Here is a 12,329-nt window from a genome sequence, read left to right as displayed (position 1 = left end):
TGCAGAGCCGACTCATGAGCAGCCCAGGCTTGTGCAGCCCTGACTGCAAAACACAGTAGCAGCGGCTGCCCTGGCCTTATCCTCCTTGCCTGGCTGTGGTCAGTGGCTTCTATCTGGCCACATGCCCAGGGGCTACTGTGGGCAGGGAGAGGCCCTGGCAGGGCCGCTTGCCCCAGGAGGCAGGAACTGAGGCTTCCCTGGACTTCTTCCACTGGGGCCACAGCTGCCCTGCCCTGGGTCACACCCGGCTGAGGCCTGGCCATGCCTTGACCACATGGTGATTTGGCTGCCCAAGGCCATGGTCCTGAGCCCTCTGACCTCACCAGGACTCTCAGTCTGGAGGTGCAGAACCATCACTTGCTTGCGCTCTGTGTGCGCGTGGCCAGGCAAGTTGTCCTGACACCCCATGGGGCAGGCGCTGTTCTGACCACACCCCCACTTTCCAGACAGAGAAATTGAGGTCCCAAAAAGGAGAGGCAAAGGGCTGCTTGGGCCTTGGAGTGAATCCCGGCAGGAGCGGGGGCTCCCTGGATGACCCAGCAGTCCCCTCAAGAACACGCGTGAGACTCCTTTGGCCTGTAGACGTCGGTCCCTGGAAGGCATCGATGTGGCGTTTCTGGGGGCCTGGAGTGGGGAGTACTGTGCCTGGCTGATTGCCCCCGGAAAGGGTGATGATGGCAGGGAGTTGGAGTGCGGGGTATTCCCTTATTCTAGGGCCTGCTCAGGCCTTCTGCACACCCACCCACCCACTCAACCGCCCACTTCCCCTTCTATCACCCGCCCGCTCGCCCACCTGCCCACCCCTGCCCCTCCAGCCCCTCTTACCATTTGCCTGTCTAGCATTTAGAGGTGTCACCTCTATGCCAACAATGGGGGCCCGGAGAGGGCCTGGCCTTGGCGGGGAGAGAGGTTCACACAGACCCCGACACACCTGTGGAGTCATTGCTCAGCCCACATGGCCCGCTGGCTCTTGTCCATCTGGAGAACTCTCCATCTGACAACCCCCAGCCTCTCCAGCCCTCACTCACACTTTTGCTCAGGCCATGCCTTTCATGGGAACATCTTCCCCTGCCCAGGGGCCAGACTTAGGGGCCTGGAGGGTCTGGGAGAATCTGGCAAACCCGAGGGTATCAGCCCCAGTCTCTGAGGGTGGGCCCCAGGGCTGTGCTTGGAGACAAGGTTTGGAGGCCCCGGTGCCAGTACCCCAGCCTCTCCTTGGATAGGCTGTGATGGACAAGAGAGGGGAGATGCTTTGAGGCCCCTGGGAGCCAGGGGCATAAGCATTTATCCAGACTTACTGTGTCTACACCCTCAGCTGAGAGGGAAGCTCAGAGGGGTAGGTCCCCGCCCAAGGCAATGCAGACTCTGGGCCTGCCTGTCGGGGGCCTGGGGAGCAGCAGGAGTGGGGGGGTTCCCCCTGCAGCTGGCAGGAGAAGCTGGCTTCCAGGCTGCGTGTGATGAGGTGTCAGACGCCACTGCCAAATACCTTTCATTGAGAAAGTGTTGGGGCCGCGGCCACTGCCAGGCCTGGGGCAGCTGAGTTTGGGGCAGGCAGCTGGCCCCCCTTCCCTATGGCGGGGCAGGGGTGGGTGGGCGTCATCCTGAGGCCCCTTCCCCAGCTGCTGCGGCTGGGCCAGAAGTGAGCAGGGGCTCCTAGAGGGAAGAGGGCCAGGGAGACTGTTCCAGGCAGAGGGCAGAGCCCAAGAAAATGCTTGGCACAGGACGGTGGCTGGGGCCCCAGTGCCTCCTCATCCCTGCTAACAACTCTTCAAGAGGGCAGCACTTGGCCCCAATATTCAGATGAGGAAACTGAGGCTCCAAGAGAAGGAAGCCATGGCTCTGAGCTGACAGCCCTGTGCTTCTTGACGCTGCCTTGTGACCCCATTCTAGCCTCCGAGCCAGGAGTCCCCCGCCCCCTCCTGGAATGTTTGCTATCCGCCTCCTGGTAAATCCATTGCTCTCCCCCTAAAACTGGGGCTGCCAGACCACACCCCGTCAGCTTGGGGTGTGGGGGGGGGCATAAAGCCCCCCCCAGAGACACCAGCTCCAGCCACCCTGGCATCAGCTCAGGGCACAAGGAGGCCCTTGGTCCCGCCTACGACATTTTAGACTTATAATTTTAGAACCAGGGGTTCTTAAAATTCCTAGTATTGCGAGTGGGAGAAAAATCTTGGAACAGTGCTTAAAACGAGAGAGTCTTAAACCTGTAGAATCCAAGAGGAGGAAGATAAAAATGAACACGCATTGAGCAGTGACTGGATACAAGCCCTCCCTGTCCCCCAAGCCCTAACTCACTTTGAGAGCATTTAATGTATATTTATTGTCTTGGGCCTCAAAATATTCTTTTAAGGAGGGTGGTTTTTCACACACATACCCCCCATTTCACAGCTGAAGGGACTTGCCCAGGGTCACACAGCAAATGGGGACACCATGGGCTGAAGGGAAGGGCAATGTTTCTCAGAGAAAAGGACATAGGCAGTGGGTCTTGAAGGATGTCTAGGAGTTTGCCAGGTGGGCAAGGCTGGAAGGGCATACCAGGCAGCTGCAAAGGTACATGTGAAGGCTGAGGAGGGAAACCTCAGGCGGGCATGGAGAAGGGAGACACACAGGGGAGGTGTACAGAGCCTTGAATGCCAAGCAAGGAGCTGGAGAGTCTCCGGTGGGTGATGGGGAGCCACAGAAGGTGCTGGAGCTGGGAAAGATCACACAGTTTCTCATAACAAAGACTCCTCTAGACCTGGGGCGGCATTCAGCGTGTTGAAAAGTGTTTCTTTTATGGAACTGGGTCTGCCCCCTCCCACGTGGCAGACCTTCAGGGTCCAAACCTGCAGCCCAGCGCCCCTTCCCCTCCAGCTGCCTCCTGTTTTGGCTGAACACTGCTGGCGCCTCCACTTGGGCCTCGTGTCCCTGGCATGACCCACCACTTCCCCAGCCCCGTCTGTCTCCCTCATCAGCCCTCAGAGTTGGGTATGACCCAGTCGCAGACCCCAAAGACTGGAGCCAGCCTGGCAGGGAGAACTGGCTTCAGTCAGGTGGGAGGAATGCTTGCATTTTAATGGTGGAAACAGAGACAGGAGGCCAGCAGAGAAGGAACAGTCCAGCTGAACGCCAACGTCCTCCTGCACAACCCCTCCCAGGGCAGGAGCTGAGGCCAGACCCCAGGGCCTGGGGTGGGGGATCTGGGCAGGCAGGAGGGAGGAGACCCCAGGGACCAGGGGAGCAACAGACAAGGACATTTGGGGATGCATGCAGGGAAACATCCACCGCCCTACCCAGGGTCACAGGCGCCGTGCCAAACAGCGGATGTGGCGCGTGGAGTCAAGTGTCCTTATCATCAGTCCCGAGGTCACACCGTCCTGGTCACTCGCTGCCCCTGTCCTCCCCAGACACTCCCTCCCACACCACCAGGCCACCTTCTTGTCACTCATTCAGCTACACTGTCACTCAATTGCAGCCCCACATGCAGTCATCCCCCTGCCCCCCACCCAAGTGCACACGGCTGGATTTGCCAGTTGTTTTGGGTGTGACAGCCTAGCTGGTCACTGTGCCAACCCTCACAGCAGCCCGGGCGGATGAACCCTGACACACAGGCTTACGAGGCAGGGTCCTGCGAGGGCGCTGGCAGCCAAGAGCACCTGTGTACAGTGGAGCAGCAACACCCACAGCTGCCCTTTGTCACCCTGCACTTGGGGACACTCAACCTTCAGGCACCCAGATCGCCCAAGTCAGGGCTGATTCTGACCCGCCACAAACCCCCGCAGTTCAGTCCCTCAAAGCACACCGGGCGCAGCCTGGTGCACGTGGCACCTCCCACCATCCGGTGGCCCTGGGGAGGCTGTGGGCTGGGGGCTGGGGGCGCCTCGAAGTCCCAGATGCTTTTCCTAGGAAGTCCCGAATCCCCTCCTGCTGACTCAGCCCTGGGGACTGGCTGCCAAACCTCAGGTATGTCCTCGAAGGCTGCCTGGCGGGGCCTCCATCAGGGCGATCGGGGGGAGCCCACTCAGGACTCAGCCCTCCCCCGGGCCCCAGCCCCTCCTTTGCCCCAGATGGAGCTTGAGCTTTAACGATGGGTCATAAGGTAGGGTACCACCGGCATGGTGGAGGAGGCTGAGGTCGGCTGCTCACACCCCCAGTTCTTCCAGGCTGAGGGTCAGTAGACAAACGAGCTCCCAGCCAAGTCAGGCTCCCTCATAAAGGGGCCCTGCTCAGCCCACGCTCCTTGCCTTGTAAAGATGCCTCTGTCTTGGGTGGTCTGGGGGGATTTGCCTTGGCTGCCCCTCCTGGGGCCCGGCACAGGGACAGCGACACACACACACACACACACACACATGCATGTGCACACATGTGCTCTCAGGTGATGTCTACATGCAGACCTGTGGGTACAGATATGCTTGATCATGCCCAGACTCAGCCCTGGACTGGCCTTTCCAGAGCCCCATTCTGAAGAGGGAGGCAGAGCCAGGCACAGGTACCTCAGCCTGTGGGGGTCAGATTTAGGCCAGCAGGAGGGCCAGGGGCTGGAAAAAACCAGAGAAGGGCCGAAGGAAGGCTTTCTGGAGGAGAGGGCATTTGCTATGGGCTTTGAAGAGAGAATAGGAGTTTGCCAAACCAAGATCAGATGTCCAAAGGTCTTGAAAGCTGGTTTTAGAGTTTACCTTTTGTCTGTGAGGATTTTGAGCAGGGGAGGGACACAGTTAGACGAACCGCAATTCACTACCTCCTCTTGAAGACCCAGCCGCTCCCCTCAGGGGGCTTTCAGTCAGATGGGGGAGGCAGAGCCAGACCCAATCTGGAGGCATAGAAGAGTCCTCAGGTTTGTGAAGCACCTGCTAGGCATTGGGTTGGATCTTGTCAACAACCTTTTGAGGCAGGTATTATCTCTAGTTTTCAGCCGAGGAAAGCAAGGCTGAGAGAGGGAGGTACCTTTCACAGGGTCCCACACGGAGGCAGGGCTGTTCACACATAACCCTGGCTTCTGACTTGCAATTGTGTCTGCTGACCTGGTCCCAAGCTGACCCTAAAGTTCGAAAGCCAGGGCAGTGGGGCTCCAATAAGTCAGCTTTGCCAAGGGTCATGTTTTTGCATCTGGGGTCCTGGCCTGGGGGGGAGGCCCCTGCTCACGGGACACACAAGCTCCCCCTGGGCCTCAGCATGATTGTCCCTCTCCCACATCCCTTGTCATTGGCTGCTGAGTGGCTTTCATGAGCGGCCTCTAGGCAGAGGGATGTCGGAGTAGGAGGCTGGTGGTGCTTTTCCAGGCCTCCTGGGAGGCCAAGGCCACAGGCCCGATGTCTGGCCCAGCTGAACACAAACACTTGGAAATGGCCGACCCGACGGAATCTAGGCTGTGGTCAGGCTGTGGCTGAAGAAGCCACAGGAAAAACACGCAGTCCACGCGGCCAGATCCAGCTTACGTCTCACCAGGCAGGAGTGGCCTGCCCAGCGCCTGGAGCTGAGGAATGTTTGTTCCCTAGCTCTTTGGAACCTGCTGTCTCTGACTGGGGAGTCCAGCCGCTGGGCGGTGCCACCCTCGGTCTCCTGTGGTCAGGCTGTGACCTGCCTCCTAATGTGTCCTTGGAGAGTCAGGCCTCTTGTCTTGTCCCCTGGCCCAGATGCTGTTGGAGACCATTTGTTTGCTTGCATGCCCCTGACAGTAGGGAGCTCACTCCTTTACAGCTGTCGTACCTGGCAGCCAGGAGCCTGTAACTGGACCAGTTTCCTACAGGAAGCTCTGGCTCCTTTGGCCACATGGAGGGGAGGTCACTGCAGCCTGACCACCCCACACCTCACACCCCCTCCGTGGGTGCAGCCCCCTCCTGGGCCTCAAGACCTCCCCCATGCCCTTTGGATTCAGCGTGTCCTAAGTAGACCCAAGTGTCTCACCCCAGAATGTGCTCCTTGCCCCGTGGCCATGCTTTAGCACTAATTTCTCTGTCCACCTTCCTGAGCCACGGCCTGGGCAAGTGGCCCACACATCCATTGAGCACCTACTGGATGCTGAAGCGCTTTACTTGCATCTCTTCACTGACCCCTCCCAGTGAGGCTGTTCCTATAATTGCTCTACTTTACAGATGGTGAAACTGAGGCTCAGAGGGTTTACTTAGCATCCTGGGGTAGCAGGGGCAGATTCTGGAAGTAGGAGCCATTCCCCTGATGGAACCAGGATAGGGACCTGGCGGCCTTATCTTTTGGGCTGGGGCGGCCCCTGGAGGCCAAAGGGGGAGCTGCAGCCTGAGCCACACCCTGGGGCCTGAGAGTCCCCGGCTTCCCATAGGCTCTGGCCTTTCTCCTACACACAAATCCTCCATGGCTCTGATGGTCCCTGTCAGTAGGAGCAGGAGCTCTGGGTGAACTCTTGCTGGGTCACCACGGAGACCCCTAAGCACAAAATCCATCCTCTTGTATCAAACCCAGGCTGGAACCAGGGATGGGGAGGGACCAAATGAGGGGTGGAGCCAGAGTCAGGGTCTGAATGCAGGTGACACACCGAGGTTCCAGGGAGGCGGTGGTTCAGATGAGGGGTGGGGTCCAGGTGGACTGAGAACCAGTGCTGCCCGCTCCCCCAGTTCTACCCTGCCCCAGGAGACACTGCGAAATTAAACTAGGAGCTTCGGGGGGCCTTTGACGAATGACCAACGTGGGGTGAGTGGGATCGCAGACCTCCCCTCCACACAGACCACAGCTCTCCTCACCTCTCAACCCTCCCCAGGACTTGCTTTGGTCCGGAAAATCCCCATCGGCCAGGACCAGAGGGAGTTCCCTGGCGGTCCAGTGGTTAGGACTCCGCACTTTCACTGCCAAGAGCACGGGTTCAATCCCTGGTCGGGGAACTAAGATCCCGCAAGCCGCGAGGCCAAATAGAAAAAAAAAAAAAAAAAATTGAGGACCAGAGAGGGGTAGATCCTCCCTGGGGACATACAGCCCAGTCCCCGTCCTGTCCGCGGTGGCTGGGCGGCGATTGGGTGGGGTGGGTGGGTGATGGGCCCAGAGCGGGATTATCTGGAGCCACGCCCACAGCTGCCCCATCACCTCTTTTTTTCTGGCCGCACCATCCTGCTTTGGGGATCTTAGTTCCCCAACCCGGGCCAGGGAATTCCCTTTTTTTTTTTTGGAGTTGCCCCATCTCTGTTCCAGAGAACGCGGTTCCAGAAGGAGAAGCCAAAACGCCCTGGCTCCTGAGGTGCCCCTTGCCCCTGGACGCTGGCTGGCTGGTGAGGACGGGGTGGCTAGGGGGAGAAGAAAGCTGGGGAGGGGGCAGTAGTGAGTCAGGGACCCTGAGGGGTCAGGTCCTGGGAAGAGGGTCTGTGGGGGTCAGGCTGGGAGCAGAGGACAGGGTTGGGGTTTGGGGGAGGGGTAGAGCAGTTCGCCGGGCATAGAAGGGAAGAGAGGGTGCTCCAGCAGAGGGAACGGCCAGTGCAAAAGCCCTGGGGTGGGCACATGTTTATGGGAGGGGTAGCCAGGGGGCCAGTGAAGAGGGAAATGACGTCAAAGACACACCTTGTAGGGCCTGGAGGGGGAGAAAAAGGGAATTGGAGTCTGAGAGGGAAGGGAAACCAGTGCCTGGATCCACTTCACGTTGTAAGATTGCCCCCTGGTGGCCCAGTGAAGAACAAGCAGGGAGACGGTGGGGTCCGTCCATCCTCAAATCTACCCTCTGGCCCTCACAGGCCTTCACAGAAATTGTGGCAGCCTGAGCTAGGCTGCCCTTGGTCAAACCACCGCCCTCCTGTCTTCCTGTCTCAGTGTCCCCGTCGGCCGAACGGGGACAAGGTAACCCCAATTCTCCAAGAGCATGGACACCATGCTCGGTGCTTTGGGTCCTCAGTGCTCACGTGATTCCCACCAAGCCTACTGGGGCAGGAGCTACTTCTGTTTCCACTTCACAGCGGGGAAAACTGAGGCTCAGGGAAGGCAGCACATGCAGGGCCTCCTCACACCAGGGATACCTGTCTGGAGAGACTAGACCCCACCAGGGGCCAGCCTGGTCGGCCAGAGCACAAGTTCAAGTTCTGCCTGTACACATCTCCCCAGTTCTTCAGTTGAGGGAGGCTAGCAAGAATAGCACTAATTCGTTCTTCAGACTTTCTCTAGCTGTGGTGAGCAGGGACTTCTCGTTGCGGTGGCTCCTCTTGTTGCAGAGCGCGGGCTCTAGGCGTGCGGGATTCAGTAGTTGTGGCTCGCGGGCTCTAGAGCGCGGGCTCAGCAGATGTGGCGCACGGGCTTAGTTGCTTCTCTGCATGTGGGATCTTCCCAGACCAGGGCTCAAACCCGTGCCCCCTGCAATGGCAGGCGAATTCTTAACCACTGCCACCAGGGAAGTCCCAGGAGAAAATTTTTATGAACCAAATTTCTTGCATCTTCCCATACTTCGAAAAGCACTAAAATCATTAACTGAGACATCTGCTCCTTGTGACTAGCAGCAACCTTCTACTGAGATGTGTGCTTGATTGCACATCCCTTTTTCCAAAATCACATATATGCTGACCTCCTTCCCACCTCTTCGGAGCAGTTTCTCAGAGCTCTCTGAGAGGCTCTCTCCAGGGCTATAGTCCTCAGTATGGCCCTGAATAAAACTGAAACTCACAGCTCTCATGTTGTGCATTTTAATTGCATTCGACATTCTCTTTCCAATTTATCGCTATTCCAAAATAAGGAAGCTAAGGATCTGACACCCCAGCAGCACCCTGTCTCAGCAGGCCCCGAGGGAGTGCTGTTGTGTGCAGGGCCCACACCCAGGCAGGGCCATTACCCCAGTCAGGATCACACATTCCAGGTATAGGGCCACCACTTGCAAAACTCTAACCTAAAGCCAGTCTTTTTTTTTTTTTTTAATCACCAGCCAATCCTAGACACTTTGCTAATTAATTAGCATGATGAATATTAGAACTGATTTTTCTCTGGTGGGAAGACTGGGGTTAAGATATGTGGATCAGCTTTAAAAAAAAAAAGGTTCTGAAGAATCTAGGGGCAGGACAGGAATGAAGACGCAGATGTAGAGAATGGACTTGAGGACACGGGGAGGGGGAAGGGTAAACTGGGACGAAGTGAGAGAGTGGCATGGACATATATACACACTACCAAATGGAAAATAGATAGCTAGTGGGAAGTAGCTGCATAGCACAGGGAGATCAGCTTGGTGCTTTGTGACCACCTAGAGGGGTGCGATAGGGAGGATGGGAGGCAGACGCAAGAGGGAGGAGATATGGGGATATATGTATATGTATAGCTGATTCACTTTGTTATAAAGCAGAAACTAACACACCACTGTAAAGCAATTATACTCCAATAAAGATGTTAAAAAAAAAAACAACACCATTAAAACACTTAAAAAAAAAAAAGTGTGAATCAGGGAGAATATTAGCGGCTCTCCCCCGTCCAGACATCTGGCCAGAGTTTCAGCCTTATCTGGGAGATGGTGGAAATGCAGATTCCCAGGCCTGACCCAGCCCTGATGAACCAGAGCCTGCATTTAAACCCATCTCTGGCCTAAACCCCTCAGAGTAGCCACCTTGACTCGAGACTCTGAATTGGTCTTGTGTCCAGCTGCTTGGAACCCTACCCAGGTTACAGTGGCTTTTGCCTCAGTGGCTCTGTGGAGCTCTAAGCAGATAGAGTGTGTCTTCCTGGGGCTCCTGACCAGGTGATGGAGATGTGATTTCATGGAACCTGGGGAAGGTGCCTACTCATCTCTCAGAGGCAGCCCAGGACACGGATCCCCAGTCTCTGTCTCCCACCAAACTGGCTCACAAACGCAAGACAAATCTCTGAAAAGCTACACAAATGGTATGCAAAGGCTATGCAAATCCCACACATCTTTAATTCAAATAAAGCAAGTCGTGCATATTATATGCAAATAACAAACACATATGCAAATGTCACGAGAGGAAGGGTGCCCAGCTCAGGGGTGAGGGTTGTCAGACACATTGCAAGGAACACACTGAGTATAATAGTAATGGTGGAGGTCTCATTTCCTGCCCTGAGCCCGGCCCTTCACAAGGATCAGCCCTTGGACCCCACAGCTACAAGGTGAGGGGGTCTTATATCCCTGGGTCTCCAGCCCGAGAGAGGTAGGTCTCCAGCCTCCAGCTCTGTACTCGCTGCAGGGCCACAGCGGCCTCTAGTGGACGGTGATGGGACACAGCAGCTGGACCTCTCACTCCACCTCCACCTTTTTCTCCCTGTGTGGTGGTCTCCAGATCCCGCCCCCCCCCCACCGTGGGGCCCTGATCATGAACTTCCAAGCCACAGATTAGCGGTGGGGGGGGGGAATAATGAGCAGGACTGGCTGAGGGGAGTGGTCAGTGTTCCAAGGGCTCCTGCTGCTCTCCCTGCACAAGCCTCAGGGATTTCTAAAATGCAGACTGCCCAAGGGTATGCAGAGAAATGAGAGATCGCTTCCCTGTCAACTACCGGATCCTTGCTTCCTTCCCCAGTGGCCACGGCTGTGACCTGTGTCTCCTTCCAGAGATACTTGGATACCTCCACCCCCCAATTTCAAAAATGGACACAAATGGTCATCCTTCCTACTTTTTACATTAATGCATTGTGGAGAAAAGCAACTTCAGTCTTTTGAACTGTTGTATGCTATTCCACTGCAGGGCTGAACAGCGTGATTTAAACAGTCCCCAGTGGACAGACATTTATTTTCATTTTTTTGCAATTACAAAACATGTGGCAGGAAATGCATCATTTTGCATTCATTTGCATGTACCTGTAGAAAAATTCTTAGAAGGAAAACTGATGAGGGAGAGGGTGTGTGCATTTTTAATATTAATAGAGTCTAGAAAATTGCCATCTTGAGCAGCCATACTGATGAGCTCTCTCCCCAGAACTGCCTTCGGGCTCACAGCCTTGGCTCTGCCTGTCTCTCTCCTAAATGGGAGCCTGGGGCACAGGTCACGAGGCCTCTGTGCCTCAGTGTCCCCACCTGTTGCATGGAGGTGCCATCAGCACCCACCCCGCCAGCAGGGTGGGCTCAGGGGGTGCCAGGTGACTCTTCTGCGCTCTTGTAGTCCTTATAGCTCGATTAGTGTCGTGTGGCCACATTTTAGGCATTTTTTTGAATAATGCAGTATGAAATGCTGGTAAAGTGTGACTTTATGTGCAGAATTTGACCTAGGGAGTTTCTTCAAATTAAAACCCTCCAAGAGGGACTTCCCTGGCGGTCCAGTGGTTAAGACTAGGCGCTTCCACTGCAGGGGGCCCAGGTTCGATCCCTGGTTAGGGAACTAAGATCCCACATGCCGCGCAGTGCCGCCAAAAAACCAAAACAAACAAGCAAACAAAACCTCCAAGAGACTCAGCCGGAAGCTGGCGGCCAAGCCAACCACGAGCCGCATTCACGCCACAGCCACGAGAGGGCGCAAGTGAGCGGGAGGCTCCAGGGCCACCTGGGACCCGCAAATTGCGGCTTTGTCTACTTCCTTTGGGACCGCGCTCTCCACCTCCTCTCCAGTGTCCACACGACCTGCCGTGGCACATTCCACCCTCTTGCTCCCACAGGACCTACCCGGCAGCTCTCCGCGGCACTGCCTCAGTTTCTCCGCACGGCCTCTGGCGACCTCTTTGCCGCGAATCTCCTGGAGAGCTGACTGTGCTCTCTGATTCTCTGAGTCGCTGATTGTCTCTTGAACTAATCGGTGGCCCCATCGCTCCACTGAACCCAGGCTGCTCAGTCTGGCAGTCATTTTTCCATGTTGGTGGAGCTTCACTTTCTGCTCCTGAAATCTGTCCTTCTGGCTTCCATGACATCCTGTCTTGGTTTTTGTCCCATATTCTGGCCTCTCTCAACTTCCAAATTTCTATCCTGAACACTACTCCGATGTCTAGTTGCGTGCACACCCCAAGCCTGTCAGTCCAGAGCTGAGCTACCTTCCCTCTGTGATGTCCCCGTCCAGTCTTCTGTGGCTCAGACCACCCCATTCCTACTCAGCAGCAGGTCCTGCAGGTCTACCTTCACCCACATCCCCCCGACCCTAACCACCCCTGCCTGCACTTGACCACCACCTGGGAGGTCACAGGACCCTCGGACTCCCCTTTCCTGCAGTCTGTTCTCGATGCAGCAGCGGATCGTGAAGATGCGAGTCCCCCTGGGGTGCCCCCTGCTCACACCTGGCCTGGCCCCTTCCAAGGGCCGGCACCTCTCGCCCTCCCACTGGTGTGGGTACCTTAGGCAGCGCCCACCCTGCACCTCTGTATGCTCCTTCAATCACCTCCCTAAGGCCTTGTCTCAAGGCACCGTCCCCAATGGGTTGTTGGCCGTAAAAAGGAATGAAGCACTGACACATGCTATAAATAAAATGGTGAACCTTGGAAACATGCCGAGTGAA

The sequence above is a fragment of the Balaenoptera acutorostrata genome, chromosome 2, assembly GCF_949987535.1.
Source record: "Balaenoptera acutorostrata chromosome 2, mBalAcu1.1, whole genome shotgun sequence".
NCBI lineage: Eukaryota > Metazoa > Chordata > Mammalia > Artiodactyla > Balaenopteridae > Balaenoptera > Balaenoptera acutorostrata.
The sequence above is the reverse complement of the archived record's forward strand: the minus strand, read 5'-3'. Positions refer to the sequence as shown.